The following is a 25,669-nucleotide window of genomic DNA, read 5'->3' as shown; positions in this document are numbered from 1 at the left end:
TCTCCTCTCCCTCCCTCCCCCTCTCCTCTCCCTCCCTCCCCCTCTCCTCTCCCTCCCCCTCCTCCTCTCCTCTCCCTCCCCCTCCCCCTGTCCTCTCCCTCCCCCTGGCTCTCCCTGATTTCCTCTCTCTCCCTCTCCCCCTCTCTCTCTCCCTCCCTCCCCCTCTCTCTCTCCCTTTCCTCCGAGCCCAGACGCGGTGAGCCGAAGCCCCCGTGTGCGGATCAGCGCCTCAGGGCCGGCCGGTGCGCAGCCGAGCGCGTGAGGCCCAGCCCGACTCTCAGGTCCCGCTCCGGGCCGCCGCCAACGTTCACACGCTCGCTGTCTCCCGCCCCGCCAGCCTTTACCAAGATGGCAGCGATGGCTACGCTCGGCTCAGTCCCGCCGCGCCAGCCTTTACCAAGATGGCGGTGATCGCGGGCCGCTGGTTTGGAATCAGGCCCAGCGGGATGGGCGGTGCCTAGCTCGGGCGTGGCTGGTGAGGAGAGGCCGAGGCTTTGAGGCCTGAGGGCTGCAGGCAGCTCATCCACTGCCGAGGGGGGGAAAGCCCGAGTCCCCTTTGCAAAAGGATTTTTTTTTCTTTTAAAAGCAACTTTTTTTTTGCTGGAAATCTATATTTCAAAATAAACACACAGAAAGTGGGAAAAATAAATCAATCGTTAGGAATCAAGATGGCGGCCACTCACCTCCGCTCAGAAGGATTTGGCCCGCCCACACACGCAATGAAACGCCCCCCGTAACACACCGATTGGTCAACCATCAGGTTAATCCCCTGTACGATTGGTCAACCATCACGTCACTCAACGCTAATGAGCGGAATTTTGCTGTTTTTTGAACCTTTTTTGTATACTGTCCGAAAAAATGTTGTCTGACCAAAAAGTAAATATACCTATTAGATTCCCCTAATGATAAGCTTTCTTTTGATATAACATATGTGTAGGTACGCTCTCTAACTTTTGATTGTATAGCCGGACAGACAGACAGACAGACAAACAGACAAACAGACAAACTCTTTTATTATATACTAGCTGGAGTGCCCGGTGGTGCCGAGGGTTTTTTGAGTGCATGTTGTTGTTGGAAGAGAGAGGGAGAGAGAGACTGGGGGGAGAAAAGAGAGACTGGGGGGAGAAGAGAGAGACGGGGGGGAAGAGAGAGAGAGAGACTGCTGGATTTAGTTCGGGATTAGCCTGGAGAGAGAGGGGGGGAAGGAGCGCCTCAGGCCTGGCCCGATGGACTCATGCGAAGGAAGGAAGGAAGGAAGAAGGTGAGCTCTCCCTCCCTCTCCCACCCCCTCACTCTTTCCCTCCCTCACCCTCACTCTCTCCCTCCCCCTGTCTCTCCCTGCTTTACTCTCTCTCCCTCCCTCCCCTCTCCTCTCCCTCCCTGCCCCTCTCCTCACCCTCCCTCCCTCCCCCTCTCCTCTCCCCTCCTCCCCCTTCCCCCTCCCCCTCTCCTCTCCTCTCCCCTCCCCCTCTTCCCCCACTCCCCCTCCTCCCTCTTCCCCCCTCCTCCCTCTTCTCCCCCTCCCCCTCCTCCCTCTTCCCCCCTCCCCCTCCTCCCTCTTTCGCCCTCCTCCCTCTTCCCCTCCTCCCCCTCCCCCTGCTCACTCTTCTCCCCTCCCCCTCCTCCCTCTTCCCCCCTCCCCCCCTTACCCTCTCCCCTCCCCCCTCTCCCCTCTCCGAGCCCTCATCCCGCACTCTAATCCCTCTTTCCGCCCCGGGGCCCGGGCCTCGGCACCTGGATGAACGCGTTCCCCTGGACGCTTTTGGCGGCCTTGGCCGTCACCCCGATGCCGTTGGCCGAGGCGAAGACGGTGATGTGGTCGCGGAAATGAACGGCCTTCAGCAGGTTCGACCAGTTCCGGGCGCGCCGGGAATCCGCTGAACTCGAGGCCCAGGCTTCCCGCGCTGCTAGGCCGCGGCTCTGCGCATCCACTACAATAAGGAGAGATTCCTAAATATTAAAGTTCAGGTTTTTAAGCACCCCATAGCTAAGAAGACAACTGCAGAAAAGAACCTAATGGGGTACACACAGAAAGTGGGAAAAATAAACACACAGAAAGTGGGAAAAATAAATCAATAGTTAGGAATCAAGATGGCGGCCACTCACCTCAGCTCAGAAGGATTAGGCCCGCCCACACATGCAATGAAACGCCCCCCGTGATGCACCGATTGGTCAACCATCAGGTTAATCCCCTGTACGATTGGTCAACCATCACGTCACTCAAGGCTAATGAGCGGAATGTTGCCGTTTTTTGAACCTTTTTTGTAGACTGTCCGAACAATTTTTGTCTGACCAAAAAGTAAATACGTCTATTAGACTCCCCTAATGATAAGCTTTCTTTTGATATAACATATGTGTAGGTACGCTCTAACTTTTGATTGTATAGCCGGACAGACAGACAAACAGACAGACAGACAGACAAACAGACAAACTCTTTTATATAAGATAAGATAAGACTAGCTGGAGTGCCCGGCGGTGCCGAGGGTTTTTTGAGGACAAACTCTTTTATATATATATATATATATATAAGATATAGATGAAATAGTCCATGTTGAATATTCCTCAGAGAACTCACACTCCATGATTTGGGGGTAAACTCTGTCGGTCTTTTTCTTTAGCAAATTAGAAATAAAAATCAGAGGAATCCACTTACAAAACATTTTCAAATTATGCAAATGAGATTCGGTAATTGTCTAGGCTCAAAATCAAATGGGGTCTGATAGCTGCATATTAAGAGGTTCATTTTTGAAAAGGTTTGTATGTACCACACCTGGAGTATTGTGTACAGTTTTGGTCTCCTTACCTAAGGAAGGATATACTTGCCATAGAGGGAGTGCAACAAAGGTTCACCAGACTGATTCCTGGGATGGGGGGGGATTGAGGAGAGATTGAGTAGACTAGGCCTATATTCTCTAGAGTTTAGAAGAATGAGAGGTGATCTCATTGAAACATACAAAATTCTTACAGGATTAGACAGGGTAGATGCAGGGAGGATGTTTCCCCTTCCCATTTAGGAATGAGATGAGGAGAAATTTCTTCACTCAGAGGTTGGTGAATCTTTGGAATTCTCTACCCCAGAGGGCTGTGGAGGCTCAGTCATTGAGTATATTCAAGACAGAGATTGATAGATTTTTGAATATTAAGGGAATCAAGGGATATGGGGATAGTGCAGGAAAGTGGAGATGAGGTAGAAGATCAACCATGATCTTATTGAATGGCAGAGCAGACTCGAAGGGCCAAATGGCCTACTACTGCTCCTATTTCTATGTTCTTATGTTTGTACAATGGATGTGTGCCCATTGGGAGACAAAAGAGCAGGTGACAATGGAAAGGATCTCCATTTTTATATATATACACACACATCTGTATATCAATCTCTGGACCTTCTCTAGAACTACAATATCCTTTTAGAGATAGGGTGGCCAAATAGGTACACAACGCTCCAGATGAGGTCTCATCAAAGCATTATATAATTCTATTATCATGGCTTTAGTTTTATACTGATTAGTCTAAACAATACAACCTAGCACCCTGTTCACTTTGTCACAGATTTGCGACACTGCACTTGAACCATTCCCAGGTCTCTCTCCCTCCCTGTCACCTTTACCCTACACCTACTCATGTTATACTCTCTACCTAAATTCTACACATTTATGTACATCCACCTACACATTGATGTACATTGAAGGACGTCTGCCAGTCTTGTGCCCACTTGCCCCAATCTGTCCAAATCCGGTTATAATTTATTTCCTTATTCTAGGGTCCTGACTTTACTGCACAATGTGGTATTACCTGTGAATTTAATAACTGTGCCATCATTGCCCGGCTCCAGATTGCTAATAAACATAATAAACTGTATGAGACCCTGCAATGATCCGTGGAGCACCCCTCTAGTTAGTGGACCCCATTGGGAGGCTGCACCACTCTTTGCCTACAATCCTTTAGTCAATTTATGATCCATTCCATAATATTACCCTTGACACCATGGGAATTCATTTTTGCAGAGTCCTGCATGTGACACTTGATGAGAACAGGCCAGAGTTAACTTCTCCACAAAAATTAAAATTTTACATTTTTAGCCTTTTTTTTAAGAACCATTCATCAGGCCGTCAATGACTGATACAACTGCACCCATTTGTACTTGAATTTCAATCAGAATCCTACAACTGGCATAGGGGACCCTGATTTTCACCTTCAAGCAGCTTTACGCCTCTTTCAGGCCTGCTGGGCTGCTCGCCCATTTACAGACCCGGCCTGAATATCGCATCAGGCAGGGCTTGGGTGTCAAAGGGGCAGTCAAGATGCCCTCCCTTCCAATTATCAACTGCTGGCCTCCCGTTTCCCAGGCACATAAACAGGCAGCCGTGAGTTGAATTCCACCCCCGCCCCACTGTTTATCTTAAGTAAGATTTGATGAGCCAATGCCACAGTCAGCAAGCACTAGAACCAGCTTTGGGAAAGAACCTACAATTATTGCACAATACCCAATACTTACATACCTCAGGCACAGGCAATACTATCCCTTTGCCAATTACATTATGAATACGTCTGAGTTGTATTTATACTATGTCAGCAGGTTTCCTTTCTGAACTCGGTGGAAACAATTCTTAGCTACATAATCCATTCAGACTCTTTAATGATGTAAGATTTTATTGAACAGTTATGACAGTTAGACTATACATTATTTACAAATTATCCCTTTATGACTTAATTGCTTCCATTCCTACTCTCTGCCATTAAATCACGATTTAATTCTATATTCCTTTCAGTATTACTCAACAAATTCTGTTTTAATTTCTAACATGTGCCTTATTATATAATTAGCTATTGTGGTCAAATTTTGCCATCAGGATAATTAAATCTTTGACTATAGACTGTTTCTTCATCGTAGACCCATATTTGAACAGTTGTGCTCCCCAAGCATTTATGTAAAATAACACATGATTTTAACTTTCAAAACAGTTTTAGTAAGTGCTGTGCTTCAGGGAAAGTTCTTGATAATATTTCAGACATTATACAGTATACCTTTTGTCCGATACGAGCATAAATTAAGTTACTTCGTTGTTTTGCCTTAGAAAGCACTGATGGATAATAGACTTCAGTAGTACAGTGGTAGGACACTCGTTTACAAACTACAGTTTAGGCTTAGGTTTGACTCACAGCTAAGCTGCTAATTATTCTTCACAAAAAAGCAATCAAACACTTCCTCTTGCATTAAAATGTATCTTTCACTGATTTAACTTGGCATCAACTGTCACGCAATTAATAACCGATCCTTCAAACTGTAGGGTAGGCATAAATGAGAAGAGCTATGAGGATTAGTGAGAATAACTAACAGCATGGGACACATAAATAAAACAAATTACTGATGTGTTGCCTTATCATGAATTCCAGCGAAACTCCTTCCATATTGACAGCCCATTGGTGAAAACATTTCCAGACCGCCAATTTGATCATGATGCTTGAATTTTTTTTCGGTTGAATGATCTGTAGTGCTTCCAAACTTTGTTGAGGTCAGTTAGCTCCTTCATAGTCTCATCAGCATTGGAGCAATTTCCATGGCCAGTACTGTACTGCCACTGGCCACCTATGTACCGTTCAAGCTGGGCAAAATCTACTGAAATCTGCAAAAGACGGAGAAACAAGATAGTGACTCAACTATGATTGAAGAGCAATAACAAACTTTACTTGAACTGTACCACTGAATTGAGACTGGCAGGCCAATTGATGGATGAATAACTTGCCTACACTTGATTCTACTGCATGGGACGTTATTATTTGAAGACAAACAGCTGAGCTCAGTTGAACAGACATTAATGATGTAATAGATGCGCTGTTAGTTCTACTGGATTCAACCACAGATAATATGGGAGGCTGGCACAAACTAGAACCGTTCATTTTCATTTTACAATCTAAACATTTAAAGGAATGTAAATATTTAAAGCCATTAAAAGCTCTCTCGTGGCATTGCTTGTGGGTAGTCCAGGATCTGGAGTGTGGTTCTGATGTTTACCAATCGCCCTGCTACAGCCTAAATGAGCCAAAGCTAATACAACAAGTTTACTGGTGCAACATATCACATCACCAACGTGCACTTTACTGATACTGAAAAATATAGGTTTCACAGAAATATTTGTAATGCTATTTATCGACCAGTTCATAAATCTTACTTAGGATATATGGCACAGAAACAGGCCATTCGGCCCAACCTCGGTGGTGGGAAAATTATTGGCAAGAATTCTGAAGGACAGGATAAATCTTCATTTAGAAAGACATGGATTAATCAAGGATAGTCAGCACGGATTTGTTAAGGGAAGTACTATGGACATACAATCCCTCTACACCTCCATCCCCCACCAGGATGGCTTGAGGGCGCTCCGCTTCTTCCATGAACAGAGGCCAAACCAGTCCCCATCCACCACCACCCTCCTCCGCCTGGCTGAACTTGTTCTCACATTGAACAACTTCTCTTTTGACTCCACTCATTTCCTCCAAATCAAAGGTGTTGCTATGGGTACCGGCATGGGTCCTAGCTATGCCTGCCTTTTCGTGGGATATGTGGAACACTCTTTGTTCCAGTCCTACTCGGGTCCCCTCCCTCACCTCTTTTTCCGGTACATTGATGACTGTATCGGTGCCGTCTCCTGCTCTCGCCCTGAACTAGAAAATTTCATTCACTTTACTTCCAATTTCCACCCTTCCCTCACCTTCACATGGTCCATCTCCGACTCTTCCCTTCCCTTCCTCGACTTCTCCGTCTCCATCTCTGAGGATAGGTTATCAACTAACATTCACTACAAGCCCACTGACTCCCACAGCTACCTCGACTACACGTCCTCCCACCCGCCTCCTGTAAGGACTTTATTCCATTCTCCCAGTTTCTCCGTCTCCGCCGCATCTGCTCCGACGATGCCAGCTTCCATACCAGTACTTCCGACATGTCTTCCTTTTTTCTCAACAGAGGATTCCCCTCTACTGTGTCCGTTCTATCTCCCATACTTCTGCCCTCACCCCTGCCCCTCCCTCCTGAAACCACGATAGAGTTCCCCTTGTCCTCACCTTTCACCCCACCAGCCTCCACATTCAACGGATCATCCTCCGCCATTTCCGCCACCTCCAGCGCGATCCCACCACCAAATGCTTCTTCCCCTCACCTCCCCTTTCAGCATTCCGTAGGGACCGCTCCCTCCGCGACACCCTAGTCCACTCCTCTACCACCCCCAGCACCCCTTCCTCTTTGCCCGGCACCTTCCCGTGCAAGCGCAGGAGATGCAACACATGCCCTTATACCTCCCCCCTTCCCACTGTCAAGGGCCCCAAACATCCCTTCCAGGTGAAACAGCGATTTACTTGTACTTCTTGCAATTTAGTATACTGTATTCGCTGCTCACGATGTGGTCTTCTCTACATTGGGGAGACCAAACGCAGATTTCTTCCCCACTGTTGAGTTTCCAATGACCAGCACCTGGATGGGCGATCATTTGGCATGGTGCAGATTTGGCCGACTGACTTGATTCTAGCCGCAATGCCTAAGATCAGCGTCAAAGTATCTCATTAAAATCTTTCTGCTGTCCTGGCACAAACATTAGTCCCTCGATAACACAAAAATGTTCATCCCAAATAATGCCAATAGCTCAGAATACTTCTTTAATGGGTTGCATTGAAAAAATTTAACTTTTTCATTCTTGATTTTTTTCCCTTCATACTCTTGCCTTACATTTGATATTTGTAAATGTCCTACCTGGTTGTCACAGCACACAATGCAAACTACGACTCCCATGCCATGAAGTGCTTCCCTCCCTCATATACACAGTTTGTCCAAAAGTAGCTGTAAATTTGCAGAAAAAAAGGGGCAGCTAAAAATTACAACTCAAGATCTTGCACCTTCTGCTCCTTTGAGCACTTCACCTTGGTCCGCCCCTCCCCTTTAAAATCGTCATTGACTACCGCTCATCCAAGTTTCTCACCATGTCTTTTTTTTATTATTCATTTTCAGGATGTGGGCATCGCTGGCAAGGCCAGCTTTTACTGCCCATCTCTAGTTGCCCTGAGAAGGTTGTGGTGGGCCACCATCTTGAACCACTGAAAGCAGTTGGATACAACTGAGGTCACTTCAGAGGGCAGTTAAGAGTCATTGATGTGGGACTGGAAATACATATAGGGCAGGCCAGGCAAGGACAGCAAGTGTCCTTCCCTAAAGGCCATCAGTGAGCCAGTTGTAGTTTTATGACAATTTTACCAATTTTTATTCATTTTAAACTAAATTCAAATTCTAAAAATGCAATGCTGGGATTCAACTCATGGGGGAAAATTCGGTTGCTTTGCGCCTCCCGTTAGCGCCCTAAGAGGGCATTAATGGGGCGTAAAGCAACTAGCGGCCAGGCGCGGCGGTGTTTGCGCTGCTCGCAAAATTGACCAGACATTTTGTGGCGGTGCTAAACACTAACGCCACGACCTCCTGCGCCCGCAGATCGTGATGTCAGTCGAGCGTGCAATGCCCCGGTAGCGCCCCAGACCGGATATTGAGTGGCGCCCCCTGCCTTACCACCTGCCACTAGCAATGACAGGTTGAGGGGAGCGTTTTGCAGTCAGGAAGGGACTGGGGGAGCGCTATTTAAAGGGGACCGCTTCCTGCCTTTTTTTTGGTGACATTTTTGCATCACGCATTCTGAGAAAGGGAGAGATACTTCTGGAGAGATTCAACGCTGTGTGAAGGAGTTTTGGGTACTGAGCAGCACTTTGCAGGTTCATTTTGATTTGACCTTCCTTGCATCGATTTAGAAGAGACTCTGGGGGCTGCACTCTGAGCTCTTTCCCTGGGCCTCTCCATTGTTCTTTCCAGCAGAATTGATGTACAGGTCTCTCCAGGTCAAGATTCAAGGCTGCAATGAGCAGGGTGTGGATGGAGAGCAAGATCGACCCTCCCCTTTAAGAACTGGCCGGCGCCAGTGTGTCTGTGTTCCATTGCTGACTGACATCACATGAGCTTCACCAGCGCTCTGAGGTAATGCCTCGCTCCTCGGCGTTAGCGCCTTAAGAGAGGTGTGTAGCGCCTGATTTAGCGCTCCAATCACCTCCAGGGGCGATAGAAGCCAAGTTTGCAGTCGGAGGCGATAACTAGCAACCGGCGCTAAACTCTGCGCCGGCCGATAATTGTGCCCCAAACGGGGCGATACCGAATTTCTCCCCCATGTTCTCTAGATTATTAGTCCATGCCTCTGGATTACTAGTCCAGTTACATAACCATTATGCTACCATACCCACTTATACAGTATCCAGCAATATCCTCACTGCTTTCTTCCCCTCAACCTCGGCCCCGGGCGACTTCCCATCCTCAGTAATTTCAACCTCCATCTCAACTCACCTTGCCAGCTCTCCGCTGAGTTCACTGCACTCCTGTCCTCCCTAAACGTCTCCCTCCAGATAAACTCTCCCACCCATATACACAGTCACCACTCAACCTTGCCATCTCAGGTGGCCTCTCTATTCCCATCGTCTCAATCACAGACGAGGCATATTTCCTTCTGCTTCTATAGGGCTCTGCATATGATCTGAGAAGCATTGTCCTGGAGGGTATGTATTAATTTTTGGTTCAGACTACAGGAAACTCTCTTTTGACCGGCACCTAATTTAACCGGAAATCTCTGTTAACCGGCAAAATTCAGGAGTAGGTTCAGGTAAGTTTTACTTCATATTAGTGGCAGTTCCTGGATCTGTGGCTGTGTAACTGGGGTTCGTGCACTTGTTGCTAAGCAACAGGGACGCTTGGTCTGTGGCCGGAGTTCCTGCATTTGTTGCTGTGTACGGAGCTCTCGTACCTTTTGAACTATACCTCTCTGTAATCCGGACTTTTTGATAAACCGGCACCACGCCGGTCCCGTTGGTGCCGGATAATAAAGAGTTTCCTGTAGTTGGTTTCCCTATCTGCAGTTGAAGATTCAAACTATTGAATTCAGTTCTCTGCCCTTATTTTCCAGAACTATTTATATCATAGTTCAGGCTGCTATACTTCTTTCTGATTACCTTTTCTTGATCTGTATAAGAGATCTGTTGAAGTGAAACTGCGATATTCTCTGCACACTGTTGGTTCCTTTTTTGCCTTGACAAAAATAATGTGTAGCTCTATTATACACCCAAATAATTAATTACTAAAGATAGAAAATACCTACTGACACAGGTCTGACAATGAAAATGTTTTATATTTTGATTTAGCATGCATAATTTAACACAAGCAGTTGACTCGATGGTTGTGGTAATATGTGTTACATTAAACCCCTTATGCAGAGTATTCAGACAGTGCAGATCCTATCCACAGCCTCCAGTAAATGAGACGATTGATAATGTGCCTTTGGCACATTTCAAAGGGGGACTTTTGGCAAGCTACCAGCCATAATAAGTAATGTCTGTATGCCATGTGTCTTGATGCAGAGATGTGCAAGTGTTTAACTGCATAAGCACATATGTTCTCCTACCTGTCTATGCAGGTACTGAGTGGATCTTAAGAGATTTTGGTCATGGGTGTAATTTTGAGTACATATTTCCTCTAGAATTACATTCAAAACTTGTCTGTAAATCCACTGAAATATGGCAACAAACCAAAGCAGTCTGATTTTTTAACTAATTTTGAACCATATTTTACTACCACTCCAACTGGTCAATTAATAATGATAATACTTTTTATACATTTATTCCAGAAAAAAAGATTCCAGAAGAAAATGTGAACAACTAGCCTGCTGAAATATAGTTCATGCTAAAATTTAGTGAGCAATACATACATTGTTATGTCTACTTTGAGTAATCCATTCAGTTAAAGCAAACCTGCGATTACAGTTGGTTGCAAAGTATCCCAGCTTATTATCCTTTACAAGGTTCAAGCCTATTGGTCTGAGATGAGTTGGCTGATCTCAGCTGGAGTGATAATAAAAGTGCTAAAATCGCCTTAGCCTTAGGAAGGAGAAACCACTCAGATGGCTCCTAATTGCTTTCCAGTGACGTGTGTTCAGGTGAGGGCAGGATTGGGGTTGGCTGCGATGCCCCAATCTAGCTAGCCAACACTTTGGGTTGGAACTTTCAACTTCAGCGGGGCGGGGCGGGAAGCAGAAATGGATGGTCCGCCAGTTATACTTTTTCAATAGAAAGGAAAATCAGGCAGGGCGCATAACAGGCGGCCAATCCGACATCATCCGATTTACACCCCCACCTAAGTTGAAAGTGCCGGCATCACTGTGTAGACTCTCATGTTAAGAATGGGAGACGAAACAAAGTGGTACAATGGAATCCACTTGTAGCAATCCTGCGGACGGACTGATCAAACCCTACTTGCCAAACCTGCATGTTTTCTATTGGTGGGTTTGTGCTGGAAACCCAGTTCTGTGAAAGAATGTGACTATCCAAAAATTCCTTGCAGGCAGCTGTCAAATGAAACCCGCACTTTGTGCTAAGTGATGCTAAGCTGTTTAAATTGCCAGCAACCAGCATTGTTTAGCAGCTGAGGAGAGCAGAACTCCCATTAATCTGTAAATGAATGTTTAGGGCTAGATTTTCAGTTTAGGCAGTTTTGGGGCGCTAGCTTTAGCGCCCGCCCGAAGTTAGCGCCCGCCCCAAAGTAGCGCCCCGTTGCCGGGAATTCAGTGGCTTCGCCCTAAGAGGTTGGTGGAGCGCTAAAAGAGGCGTTCCACTACTCTCTTTAGGCGCTAAGCCGGCGGTCCAGAGGGATAGCGCCCAGGCGGGGCGCAGCACGGGTGCGGTCATTTTTGCACTGACAGCAGACCCCGTGGTGCCGACCAGCTCTTAAAGGGGGAAGGGACGAATTAGTCTGCTGCCACGCCCTGCACACTGCAGCCTTGCAAAGAGGCCTCAACACTACTGCTCAGCCCCAGGGAGTCATGGCAACGCCAGAGAAGGCCCGTCAGCGTGCCCTGCGCTTCTCAGAGGGTGATCTGGACATCATGCTCACAGCTCTGGAGGTGAGGCGCAAGATCTTGTTTCCAGACAGTGGGAGGAATCCAACCCACCACGACTACACCAAAGCCTGGAAGCAGATCGCCCAGAGGGTGACATTCACCGGCGAGGCCCCCAGGACCCACACACAATGCCGTAAGAAGTACAACGATCTGACCAGGATTGTGAGGGTGAGTAGCCTTTCCAGTCTCCTCCTCATTCTTGCATGTACACCTGACATGATGGGCAAAGGGACCTGAAAGTCCTTTTGGCCAGCCCTCAGCCAGCAGCATTGGGACAGTCATGAGCATCAAATGGCCATTCGGCACTCTACACTTTGGCCAAGCTATTCCACCATGGGAGGCAGTGCACACTACATCAGGGCTTCACTCTGTCCAAGCTATTCCACCATGGGAGGCAGTGCACACTACATCAGGGCTTCACTCTGTCCAAGCTATTCCACCATGGGAGGCAGTGCACACTACATCAGGGCTTCACTCTGTCCAAGCTATTCCACCATGGGAGGCAGTGCACACTACATCAGGGCTTCACTCTGTCCAAGCTATTCCACCATGGGAGGCAGTGCACACTACATCAGGGCTTCACTCTGTCCAAGCTATTCCACCATGGGAGGCAGTGCACACTACATCAGGGCTTCACTCTGTCCAAGCTATTCCACCATGGGAGGCAGTGCACACTACATCAGGGCTTCACTCTGTCCAAGCTATTCCACCATGGGAGGCAGTGCACACTACATCAGGGCTTCACTGCGCCCTTACAGCCCGTCCTTTCTCTTGCAGGCTAAAGTAGCGTTTAATCGCCAGGCCCGTGCCAGGGGTGGCCGCGCCAAGCTGCAGAAGCTCACTCGGCTGGAGGAGCGCGTGTGTGTGCTCATGGGAGCACGTGTGATTGTCCCCACAGCGTGCGGTGTATCCGACCCTCCACTGCCCGGCAATGGTAAGGACCTCGCCTTTTGGCCCTCTCGCGTCGCACTGGCCCATCCGAGCTACCTCCTTTGCCACTGTCCCACCAATGCGCTGAATCCCACCAGTCCTAACTCCCTCGCTGACGCCGTCTCCTCACTCTGAAGCTACTCTTGTGCATTCCTGCTTTCAGCTGGTGACGACCAGGACCCTGAGGCTGCCAGTGACAGCACCTCCAACCAGGAGGAGGAGGAGGAGCAAGCCGGACCTTCGGGGGAACAGTCACGTCCCGCAGGAGAGGAGGAAATGCTCGACACCTCCTCACTGGACGAGTGCCTGGAGGAACTGTCGCAGGGCAATGCAGCTTCTGGGACCAGTGGCGTCCAGCCACCCAGCAGCCGTGCGCGTGGCCCGCGGCCTTCCCCCCAAAGGGGGGAAGGATCAGAGGGGAGTGCTGCTGCTCGGCACACTCGCCGTCACCAACGCGGCAAGGGTCCCCTAGTTCGGCCCCCTCCTCCCCAGCGGGAGAGTCGCGACTCCAGTCCGGACACCTTCACTTCGGAGGAGGTGCGGAAGCTCGATCAGATGGCCGACGACTCGGACCGGCGCCACACGGAGCTCATGAGCGTGGTGGGGCGCATGCCTGAGGCCATCGAGTCGCTGGCGACCAGTGTGCGCGAGTTCGGGGCAGCAACTGCCGCGACTGGCCGCATGCTAACTGATGCCGTCAAGACCCTGGCGGATGTGATGCGCGCGCACACCAGGACCAGAGGGCCACTCACTGCTGCCACACGCGCTGTCTCAGGCAGGCATCGCCAGGGCAGGCGCCGCGCTGGACCATCCCAGCAAGCCGGCCGTCGGCTGATTGCTGCGGATCCTGCAGTGCGGGCCCGGCCGAGTGCCACCGCGCCACAGCACCAGCCAGCGCATCCCAGACGCCAGCTGGCCCACATTGCACCATCCGTCGCCGCCATTCCCCCTCTGGGGCGTCAAGGGCAAGCGGCTGCAGCTGATGGTGGCCAGGCTCAGGCGCGCCACTCAGGAGACGGCCCCTCGAGGCCCAAACGCCGTGTAGGCCGCCCCCCAGCGGCATCTGGCGGAAGGGCATCTGAGCCTCAGGCGCCTTCCCCCAGCCTCGCAGCAGCCACTGGGCAGAGCTTGCGAAGGAGCAGCAGGCAGGGCAGGGGAGGCAAAATGCTGGCCAAGGTCTCGCCCTCGCGGGCCACTCAGTAGAGGGTGTGGCCAGCTTTCCTTTAATATGGCGGTGGCCATCTTTATTTTGCCCATGGTTGTGCTTTTGGAGGGCTTTTTTTTTGCGTTAGGCCGACGTTGAGGCCCGGTTTCAATAAAGGTGGAGTGGCTCCTCCCCAGTTTGTGGGAGTGAGTCGTTTGTTGGGCTTTTTGTGGGGCCCGTTTATTGTTTTTGGGGATTCATGTGGGAAGGGCTTTTCATTTTTGTTTAATAAAAAATTATCTTTATTCATGCAGTCTCCATGGTTGTTCTTCTTAGTGTTTGTTGGCTTCGCCGGCTGAGGGCTTGCGGAGCGGCTGCATTCATCTTCCCTCATGGCCCCTGGCCATTCCCTGACAGGGGGCTTAGAAGTACCGTGTAATAAGGTGGCGTCGTGCGGCCCTTGGCCCTGGTCGCTCCCTCCTGGGAACGTACTCCTGCTCCTCCTCCTCCTCCTCCTCCTCCTCCTCATGCTCCTCCTGCTCCTCCTCCTGAGGTGCTGGTCCAACGTCAGGTGGCAGTGCCTGAGTCCTGCGGATAGCCAGGTTGTGTAGCATGCAGCGAACCACCACAAATTGGGAGACCCGGTCCGGCGAATACTGGAGAGCTCCTCCGGAGCGATCAAGGCAGCGGAACCGCTGCTTGAGGACCCCAATAGTTAGCTCGATGATGTTGCGGGTGGTTTGATGGCTCTCGTTGTAGGCCTCTTCAGCAGCGGTCCTGGGCGCGCGGAGCGGGGTCATGAGCCAGGTGCACAAAGGATAGCCTTTGTCCCCGAGTAGCCATCCTCTTGGGGGAGGCTGTGCCTGGAACATGTCATGCACAGTACTCTGCCGCAGGATAAAGGCATCGTGGCTGCTGCCTGGGAAGCTGGCATTGACTGCCATGATGCGCTGCTTGTGGTCACAGACCAGCTGCACATTCAGAGAATGGTAGCCCTTCCTGTTGCGATACTGCTCGCCATGCTCCAGAGGGGCCCGCAAAGCCACATGCGTACAGTCAATGGCGCCCTGCACCAAGGGGAATTCCCCGAGTCTGGAAAATCCCAATGCGCGCTGATGCTGGCTCTCCAGGGCCATGGGGAAGGAGATGAATTGGCTTCTCCTTCTGAACAGTGCTTCGGTCACCTGGCGGATGCAGCGATGCGCGCCGTACTGGGAGATGTTTGCTATGTCCCCAGCAGCGTATTGGAAGGAGCCGGTGGCATAGAAGTTCAATGCCACTGTCACCTTCACTTCCACCGACAGAGACGTCCTGCACCTGAGCTTTGGCCGCAGATCTCGGCGAAGCAGGTGGCAGATCTCTGCAATCACCCCCTTCCGGAATCGGAGCCTTTTAACACATCGCGCGGCACTCATGTTTAGGTAGGAGCGCTGCTGGCGGTATAGCCTGACTGGGTAAGGCCTACGTGGCCGACGCCTGTAGCCCCCTCTGCCTCTAGCCAGGGCTGCCCCTCTCACAATACGTCTGCGAGCCCTACGGACATGGAGCTGCAGCTCCGCGTTGGCACCCCATGCAACCCCCATCAAATCCTGGCAAACACTCTAATTTCCAAATGGCCACTTGCAGCGCTGTTGCCTGAGTCCAAAAATACCTGGCTCTTGCTGCTTGAAACCAGTTAGCTATCCTCCTTGTTGTGTCTCCAGAAATGCGTTGCACAAGACTGTTTTCTGAAATAATGGATGGCCTTTATACTGGAGAGGACGTTCCCTTTAATTAGCGCCCCCCGGGGCCCGCGCTGGTTGTGTTGCGTTCCTTTTTCCAAACGCTCCGGCCGCCCGCCGCACAATGGGGCGGTCCGACTGAAGTTTGCAATCGGGGCGGCCAAAGGGCGTTGCACGAGGATGTGACGTCATTTTCTGCGCGCGCATCCGGGCGGGCGCTAAACTTTGCGCCGGCGCTAACGGGCAACTTAATTTGGGGCGGGGCGCAAACTGCGCTGCGCCCGGGCGCTACACGCATAGCGCCCGGAAATCACTTCTCTTAAGGCGCTAACTGCTGGCGCAAGCAACTGAAAATCTAGCCCTTTGAGTCTTATGGTGCCAACAGCACAGAAAAAGAAACAAGGTTCAAACTCGCTCCATTTATACTTGCCATTGGATCCATAGTTGCTCCTTTAAATGGAAGTTTTCTGTCTATGCTCTTTAACAGCATGGGGGACGAAATAGGTGTGATCAGCAAACATCATATCTACAATATAATGCTCAACCTCTCCTTCCCTTCAGTATTTTAGAATGTGAACACTTTTCTTAAAAAGGGGGTAAAAGATGACCACCCAATTTACAGACCTGTGAGCCTTACTTCAAAGTTGGGTAAACCTTCCAGACATTGATGAGGCATAATGTTAAGGGATCAACTGGAAAGACAATTTGATCCGATATAACCTGTTATAGACAACCAACATGTTTTCAGAAGGAAAAGTTTGGAGTAGAAATTAGTCTGGGCCTGTTTTCGGGGCCAGACTCAGCACAGCGGAGGCAGCGAGTGTACAAAGCAAGAGGCCCGTGGATCAATAGAAATTGGTCCTCGGGCCTCATCTGAACAATTGGTGCTGGTCGCATCTCCATAGGCAGTTTGCCCGACAGGAGACTTCAATTTCGGACCTCGTGCCTCACCGGCAGTGCCCCCCTGGTAAGTCCTGGGAGGGGACAATGGGAAGTGGGGGGAGATTGCGACTTCTGCGGAGTCGGGGAAGCACTCCTGTTCCTCGGGAAGGTTTTTAAAAAAAATTTAAACTTACCTTTGGTTGGGGGCCATAGGGGCCGCTGAAGAATCCTGAGTAGGACACGCCCAACGCCTGTCCCGCTTATCAGTGACCAAATTGTCAAAGGGGTCCTTTAACAAGTGATAGGCCCTGCACAGATTGGGCACAGGCCGTCCCACTGCTACATTGATATGCCTTGCGCTGGTTTTACACCCATAGAAATTTCTACCCCATTGTGTCTGATCACTTTATTGGATTCCTTTGAGCAAGTTGCAGATCTATTAAGGATAAGTCATGGTCATGGACATGGATTTAATCTACCTGGATTTCAGGAAGGTATTTGACACTGTCCCACATAACAACAACAGTAACAACAACTTGTATTTATATAGCACCTTTAAAATAGTAAAATGCCCAATGCACTTCACAGAAGCGTAATCAGATAAAAATCAACACCGAACCAAAGTAGGAGATATTGGTGACTAAAAGCTTGGTCAAAGAAGTGGGTTTTAAGGAAGGTCCTAAAGGAGGAGAGGCACAGTGAAGTACGGTGGGAATACCAGAGATTAGGGTCTAGATAACTGAAGGGTTGGCAGCAATGGTGGGTGAATGGATTTTGGGATGTAAAAATGGCCAGAGTTGGAGGAACGCAGAGCTGTTGGGAGTGGTCTAGGGCTGGAGAATCTTACAGGGAAAGAGCGGGGTGAGGCCATGAAGGGATTTGAATATGAGGTTGAGAATGTTAAACTTGAGGTGTTGGGGGACCGGGAACCAGAGTACAGGCAAGCACAGGGGTGAAGGGTGATCAGGACTTGATGCAGCATAGGATATGGGCAGCAGGGTTTTGGATGAGCTTAGGTTTATGGAGAGTGAATGATGGGAGGCGGGCCAGGAGAGCATTGGAATAGTTGAGTTGAAGTTGAGGTGAAAAAGACATGTATAAGGGTTTCAGCAGCAGATGGGCTGAGGCAGGGTGATGTTGCAGAGGTGATGGAGAGGACTATGGGGTTGGAAGCTTAGCTCAGGGCTGAATAGGATACCAAGACTGCAATCTGAGGCATTGGCCAGGGAGGGTGATGGAATCAGTGTCAAAGGTACAATGTTTGTAGTGGGGGCCAAAGACAATGGCTTCGGACTTCCAAATATTTAACTGGAGGAAATTGTGGCTTATCCGAGACTGAATGCAGACAAACAGGCTGGCAGCAATGAGGTAGTGGAGGTGCCAAGAGACATAGTTTAAAGGTAGAGCTGGGTGTCATCGCTGTATATTTGGAACCTGTCCCTATGTGTTCAGATAATGTTGCCAAGCATATAGATGAGGAACTGAAGGGTCCAAGGATAGATCTTTGGAGGACTCCAGAGATAATGGTGTGGGGGCAGGAAGAGAAGCCAATACAGGACATGCTCTGGCCATGGTGGATAGGCAAGAGTGGAACCAAGCAACAGCAATAGAGGAGAGGCATCAGAGGAAGATAGTGCGGTCAAACATGTCAAAGGTTGCAAATGAGTCAAGATGAGGAGGGATAGTGCACCATGGTCACAGTCACGGAGGATGTCATTTATGATTTCAGATCTGTGGCAGGGGTAGAAAAATGATTGGAGAGATTCAAGCATGGAGTTGTGGGAAAGATGGGCACAGGTTTGGGAGGTGTCAAAACTATTCAAGGACTTTGTACAGGAAAGAGAGGTTGGAGATGGGTGGTAGTGTGCAGGGACAGTCAACAAAGTAAACAGCTGCTGAGCCTGTTTGACTATACTTCAGAAGTACTTCATTAGCAGTAAAGTGCTTTGGATGTCCTGAGGACATGAAAGGTCTTTTTGGCTGTTGCTTGCCTGCTTTTCTCTACCATCTGTAACGGGGTTCTCGCGTAACTACTCATCTGCCAACTCTCCAGGAATGCCCGAAGTGAGCGCCTCGCTGTACCGTCTGAACGTAACTCTCTAGGCCTCATCGCATGCCTCTGTTAGGTACAGTTTTGCCTCTGAAGTCGAACGGAGCCAGGACTGCGTGAATCAATGACAAGGGCTGGTAATTATATCCAGTATACACCTCTAGAAATCCCCAGGACCGCCCGCGTGTTTTGCTGCTGAGGAACTACAAGTGTCCAGGACGCAGGCTAGCATGGTTGTGTGTGTGAGGAGGCTTGTGGTTTATAGTTTCTAAGGTTTCTGTTGTGTAGCGGGGAGTGCTAGGAAACAAGGGCCCTTGAGTATATCATTTAATTGTAGTATAATTGGTGGTATTGATTTGATTTAATTTAATTTGAATTAATTAAAGGGTAAGTCATGGCAGGACAGCTCGGCCCCGTGGCATGCTCCTCCTGCACTATGTGGGAAATCAAGGACACTTCCTGTGTCCCTGATGACCATGTGTGCGGGAAGTGTATCCAGCTGCAGCTGCTGGCAGACTGCATTGCGGCGCTGGAGCTGCGAATGGATACATACTGGAGCATTCGCGATGCTGAGGACATTGTGGATAGCACATTTAGGGAGTTGGTCACACCACAGGTAAAGGCTGCACAGGCAGGAAGGGAATGGGTAACTGCCAGGCATAGCAGCAGGGGCAGGCAGGTAATGTAGGGGTCCCCTGTGGCCATTCCCCTCTCAAACAGATATACCACTTTGGATATTGTTGGGAGAGATGGCTTTTCAGGGGAAGGCAGCAGTAGCCAACTTCCTGGCACCATGGAAGGCTCTGCTGCACAGGACGGGAGGAAAAAGAGTGGGAGAGCTATAGTGATAGGAGATTCTATTGTAAGGGGAATAGATAGGTGTTTCTGTGGCCGCAAACGGAACTCCAGGATGGTATGTTGCCTCCCTGGTGCAAGGGTCAAGGATGTCTCGGAGCGGCTGCAGGGCATTCTGGAGGGGAAGGGTGAAAAGCCAGCTGTCATGGTGCATATAGGTACCAACGATATAGGTAAAAACCGGGATGAGGTCCTAAAAGCTGAATATAGGGAGTTAGGAGGTAAATTAATAAATAGGACCTCAAAGGTAGTAATCTCAGGATTGCTACGAGTGCCAAGTGCAAGTCAGAGTAGAAATAGAAGGGTATTTCAGATGAATATGTGGCTAGAGGAATGGTGCAAGGGGGAGGGATTCACATTCCTGGGACATTAGAACCGGTTCTGGGGGAGGTAGGACCACTACAAATCGGACAATTTGCACCTGGGCAGGACCGGGACCGATGTTCTAGGGGGAGTGTTTGCTAGTGCTGTTGGGGAGGGTTAAAACTAAAATGGCAGGGGTTTGGGAACCTGTGCAGGGAGACAGAGGATAGGGAAGCAAGGATAGAAGCAAAAGACAGGAAGGAGAAAAGCAAACGTGGAAGGCAGAGAAATCAAGGGTGTAAATCAAACAAGGCCACAGCAAATAATAATTCTAAAAGGACTAAGAGTGTTAAAAAAGCAAGCCTGAAGGCTTTGTGTCTTAATGCGAGGAGCATTTCTAATAAGGTGGATGAATTAGCTGTGCAAATAGATGTAAACGGATATGATATAATTGGGATTACGGAGACATGGCTCCAGGGTGACCAAGGCTGGGAATTCAACAACCAGGGGTATTCAATATTCAAGAAGGACAGGCAAAAAGAAAAAGGAGGTGGGGTAGCATTGCTGGTTAAAAAGGTGATTAACACAATAGTAAGGAAGGATATTAGCTCTGATGATGTGGAATCTGTATGAGTAGAGCTGAGAAATACCAAGGGGCAGAAAACGTTAGTGGGCGTTGTATACAGATCCCCAAACAATAATGCTGAGGTTGGGGATGGCATTAAACGGGAAATTAGAGATGCATGCAATAAGGGCACAGCAGTTATCATGGGTGACTTTAATCTACATATAGATTGGGCTAACCAAATTAGTAACAATACTGTGGAGGAGGAATTCTTAGAGTGTATACGGGATGATTTCCTGGACCAATATGTCGAGGAACCAACTAGAGATCAGGCCATCTTAGGCTGGGTATTATGTAATGAGAAAGGATTGATTAGCAATCTTGTTGTGCGAGGCCCCTTGGGGAGGAGCGATCATAATATGATAGAATTCTTCATTAAGATGGAGAGTGAAGTAGTTGACTCAGAGACTAGGGTCCTGAATTTAAATAAAGGAAACTACAATGGTATGAGGCACGAGTTGGCTAGGATGGGTTGGGGAACGTTACTTAAAGGGTTGACAGTGGATAGGCAATGGCAAACATTTAAAGATCGCATGGATGAACTACAGAATTTGTTCATCCCTGTCTGACATAAAAATAAAACAAAAAAGGTGGTGCCACCATAGCTATAAGGGAAATTAGGGATAGCATAAGATCCAAGGAGAGGACATATAAATTGGCCAGAAAAAGCAGCAAACCTGAGGATTGGGAGCAGTTTAGGATTCAGCAAAGGAGGAAAAAAGGATTAATTAAGAGGGGGGAAATAGAGTATGAGAGTAAGCTTGCAGGGAACATAAAAACTGACTGTAAAAGCTTCTATAGATATGTGAAGAGAAAAAGATTGGTGAAGTCAAGCATAGGTCCTTTGCCATCAGAATCAGGAGAATTTATAATGGGGAACAAAGAAATGACTGACCAATTAAATACATACTTTGGTTCTGTCTTCACAAAGGAGGACACAAATAGCCTCCCAGAGATGTCGGGGAACATAGGGTCCAATGAGAGGGAGGAACTGAATTAAATCAGTATTTGTAGGAAAATGGTGTCTGGGAAATTGATGGGATTGAAGGCCAATAAATCCCCAGGGCCTGATGATCTACATCCTAGGGTACTTAAGGAAGTGACCCTAGAAATAGTAGATGCATTGCTGGTCATCTTCCAAAATTCTATAGATTCTGGTGCAGTTCCCATGGATTGAAGGGTAGCTAATGTAACCCCACTATTTAAAAAAGGTGGTAGAGAGAAAACGTGGAATTATAGACCGGTAAGCCTGACATCGGTTGTGGGAAAATGCTAGAGTCCATTATAAAAGATGTAATAGCAGAGCACTTGGAAAACAGTGACAGGATCTGACAAAGTCAACATGGATTTACAAAAGGTAAATCATGCTTCACTAATCGCCTGGAATGTTTTGAGGATGTAACTGGTAGAATTGATAAGGGAGAACCAGTGGATGTGGTGTATTTGGACTTTCAGAAGGCTTTCGATAAGATACCGCATAAGAGATTAGTGTGCAAAGTTAAAGCACATGGGATTTGGGTAAGGTACTGACTTGGATAGAGAATTGGTTGACAGACAGGAAGCAAAGAGTTGGAATAAACGGGTCTTTTTCCGAGTGGCAGGCAGTGACTAGTGGGGTACTGCAGGGATCGGTGCTAGGACCCCAGCTATTCACAATATATATTAATGATCTAGACAAGGGAACTAGATGTAATATCTCCAATTTTGCAGAAGACACAAAGCTGGGTGGGCGTGTGTGCTGTGAGGAGGATGCAGAGAAACTCCAGTATAATTTGTACAGGTTGGGTGATTGGGCAGATGCATGGCAGATGCAGTATAATGTGAATAAATGCGAGGTTATCCACTTTGGTGGCAAAAACAGGAAGGCAGATTATTATCTGAATGGCAATAGATTGGGAGAAGGGGATGTGCAATGAGACCTGGGTGTCCTTGTGCACCAGTCGCTGAAGGTAAGCATGCAGGTGCAGCAGGCGGTTAAGAAGGTAAATGGTATGTTGGCCTTCATAGCGAGATGATTCGAGTACAGGAGCAAGGATGTCTTGCTGCAGTTGTACAGGGCCTTGGTGAGACCACACCTTGAGTATTGTGTGCAGTTTTGTTCGCCTTATCCGAGGAAGGATGTTCTTGCCATGAAGGGAGTACAGCGAAGATTCACCAGACTGACACCTGGGATGGCAGGAATGACGTATGAGGAGAGATTGGGTCGATTGGGCTTATATTCGCTGGAGTTTAGAAGAATGAGAGGGGATCTCATTGAAACTTATAAAATTCTAACAGGACTAGACAGACTAGATGCAGGAAGGATGTTCCCGATGGCGGGGGAGTCCAGAACCAGGGGTCACAGTCTAAGGATAAGGGGCAAGCCATTTAGGACAGGGATGAGGAGGAATATCTTCACCCAGAGAGTGGTGAACCTGTGGAATTCTCTACCACAGAAGGCAGTTGAGGCCAATTAATTAATATATTCAAGAAGGAGTTAGATATATTTCTTAAGACTAAAGGGATCAAGGGATATGGGGAGAAAGCAGGGACAGGGTACTGAATTTGGATGATCAGCCATGATCTCATTAAATGGCGAAGCAGGCTCAAGGGGCCGAATGGCCTACTCCTGCTCCTATCTTCTATGTTTCTATGTGCTATATAAATGCAAGTCTTTCTTTTTACATCTGGAATGGTGTTTTGGATAGGATACTGGAGGCAAAATCTCTGGAGTCGCTTAAGAAGTAGATCGATGCTGTGACAGTGGTACAATAGGTTTCTATAAGCGGATGAGCAATATGGTTTGAACGGACTTGCCCCTCTATACTTAGCTCCGTGATCTTTATGAAGATTAGAATTCTATTCTTTAGGTCTTTTATGTTAGTCTTTTACAGAGGAATGGTTTGAAAACTGACTTCAGTCCTCCTTAGTTTCCATTCCAACAAATAGCTACAATTTTGGGGCCTGCCTTAGATAGTTCCTTGGGTGCAGCGGGTGGTGGTCATTCCTGTAAGCATCTTACTTTTAGGGGTGTGCCTGTACTACCCAATATCTTAACTATATGACAATGTAATCTAGAACCACCTTGTGATATGAATTGGATATTATATAGGGGCCGATTTTCACTTCCATCGACATCAGGCGGGCAGTGGGTGGAACGACTGTGCCGCCTGTCCAGTGTCACCAGTGAGAGTGTTGGGGAATACTAGAGAGTCAAACCTAGAGTAATTGTTGCTGTGCCAGCACTGAGAGGTCTAGACGCAGAATCTTAAGCTTATAGATTTATTAGTGGAAATAAATACTCACCGACAACACACGCGATGATACGAATGTTACGGGAGACCTCACGTTACAGTTGCTGTCTCAGTAGCAAGGTGATCAGCACTGATCTTCCTAACTTTGCATTAGAGTGTCTCGCTTTTATCCCTCAGCTGCACCATCGCCTCATGTCCTACATTCCGTAAACATTGCCCCCCAGTTTACATTGACTTTCATCAGCTCAGCAGTCCAAAGACTTGCTGTCTTAGTGGTATCAATGGGTGAAAGCTCCATGGCCTCAACTCATCTACCTTTATGCGTGGTCTTAAGAAAGTAAGACAGATAAGCTTATCTACAAAAACATTGAGACTATCCCAAGAACAGGCAGCTATCATTATGACTGCAGCTATACCAGCCGCAAGATATGGGAGAGAGCCCACAACATAAGAACATAAGAACATAAGAAGTAGGAGCAGGAGTAGGCCATACGGCCCCTCGGGCCTGCTTCGCCATTCAATAGGATCATGGCTGATCCGAACCTAGACTCACCTCCACTTCCCTGCCTGCTCCCCGTAACCCCTAATTCCCTTATCAGCTAGGAAATTGTCTATCTCCGTTTTAAATTTATTTAATGTCGCAGCTTCCACAGCTCTCTGAGGTAGCAAATTCCATAGATTTACTACCCTCTGAGTGAAGAAGTTTCTCCTCATCTCAGTTTTGAAAGGGCAGCCCCTTATTCTAAGATTATGCCCCCTAGTTCTAGTCTCACCCATCAGTGGAAACATCCTCACCGCATCCACCCGATGAAGCCCCCTCACAGTCTTATATGTTTCGATAAGATCGCCTCTCATTCTTCTGAATTCCAATGAGTAGACGCCCAACCTACTCAACCTTTCCTCATGAGTCAACCCCCTCATCTCCGGAATCAACCGAGTGAACCTTCTCTGAACTGCCTCAAGAGCAAGTATATCTTTTCTTAAGTATGGAAACCAAAACTGTACGCAGTATTCCAGGTGTGGCCTCACCAGTACCCTGTATAACTGAAGCAAGACTTCCCTGCTTTTATATTCCATCCCCCTTGCAATAAAAGCCAAGATTCCATTGGCCTTCCTGATCACCTGCTGTACCTGCATACTAACCTTCTGTGTTTCATGCACCAGGACCCCAGATCCCTTTGTACTGTAGCACTTTGCAGTTTCTCTCCATTTAGATAATAACTTGCTCTTTGATTTTTTCTGCCAAAGTGCATAACCTCACACTTTCCAACATTATATTCCATCTGCCAAATTTCTGCCCACTCACTTAGCCTGTCTATGTCCTTTTGCAGGTTTTATATGTCCTCCTCACTCACTGCTTTCCCTCCCATCTTTGTATCGTCGGCAAACTTGGATACGTTGCACTCGGTCCCTTCCTCCAAATCGTTAATATAGATTGTAAGGAGTTGGGGTCCCAGCACTGAACCCTGCAGAACACCACTAGTCACTGATTGCCAACCCAAGAATGAACCATTTATCCCAACTCTCTGTTTTCTGTTAGATAGCCAATCTTCCGCCCATGCCAGTATATTACCCCCAATCCCGTGATTTTTTATCTTGTGCAGTAATCTTTTGTGTGGCACCTTGTCAAATGCCTTTTGGAAGTCCAAATACACCACATCCACTGGTTCCCCTTTATCCACCCTGTTTGTTACGTCCTCAAAGAATTCGAGCAAATTTGTCAAACATGACTTCCCCTTCATAAAACCATGCTGACTCTGTCCGATTAAATTATGCTTATCCAAATGTCCTGTTACTGCTTCCTTAATAATGGACTCCAACATTTTACCAATCACAGATGTTAGGCTAACTGGTCTATAGTTTCCAGCCTTTTGTCTACTTCCCTTTTTAAATAAGGGCGTTACATTAGCAGTTTTCCAATCTACTGGGACCTTTCCTGAATCCAGGGAATTTTGGAAAATTA

Source organism: Somniosus microcephalus, chromosome 2, assembly GCF_052327205.1.
Source record: "Somniosus microcephalus isolate GS21.2 chromosome 2, FLI_Smic_1.0, whole genome shotgun sequence".
Classification (NCBI taxonomy): domain Eukaryota; kingdom Metazoa; phylum Chordata; class Chondrichthyes; order Squaliformes; family Somniosidae; genus Somniosus; species Somniosus microcephalus.
The sequence above is the reverse complement of the archived record's forward strand: the minus strand, read 5'-3'. Positions refer to the sequence as shown.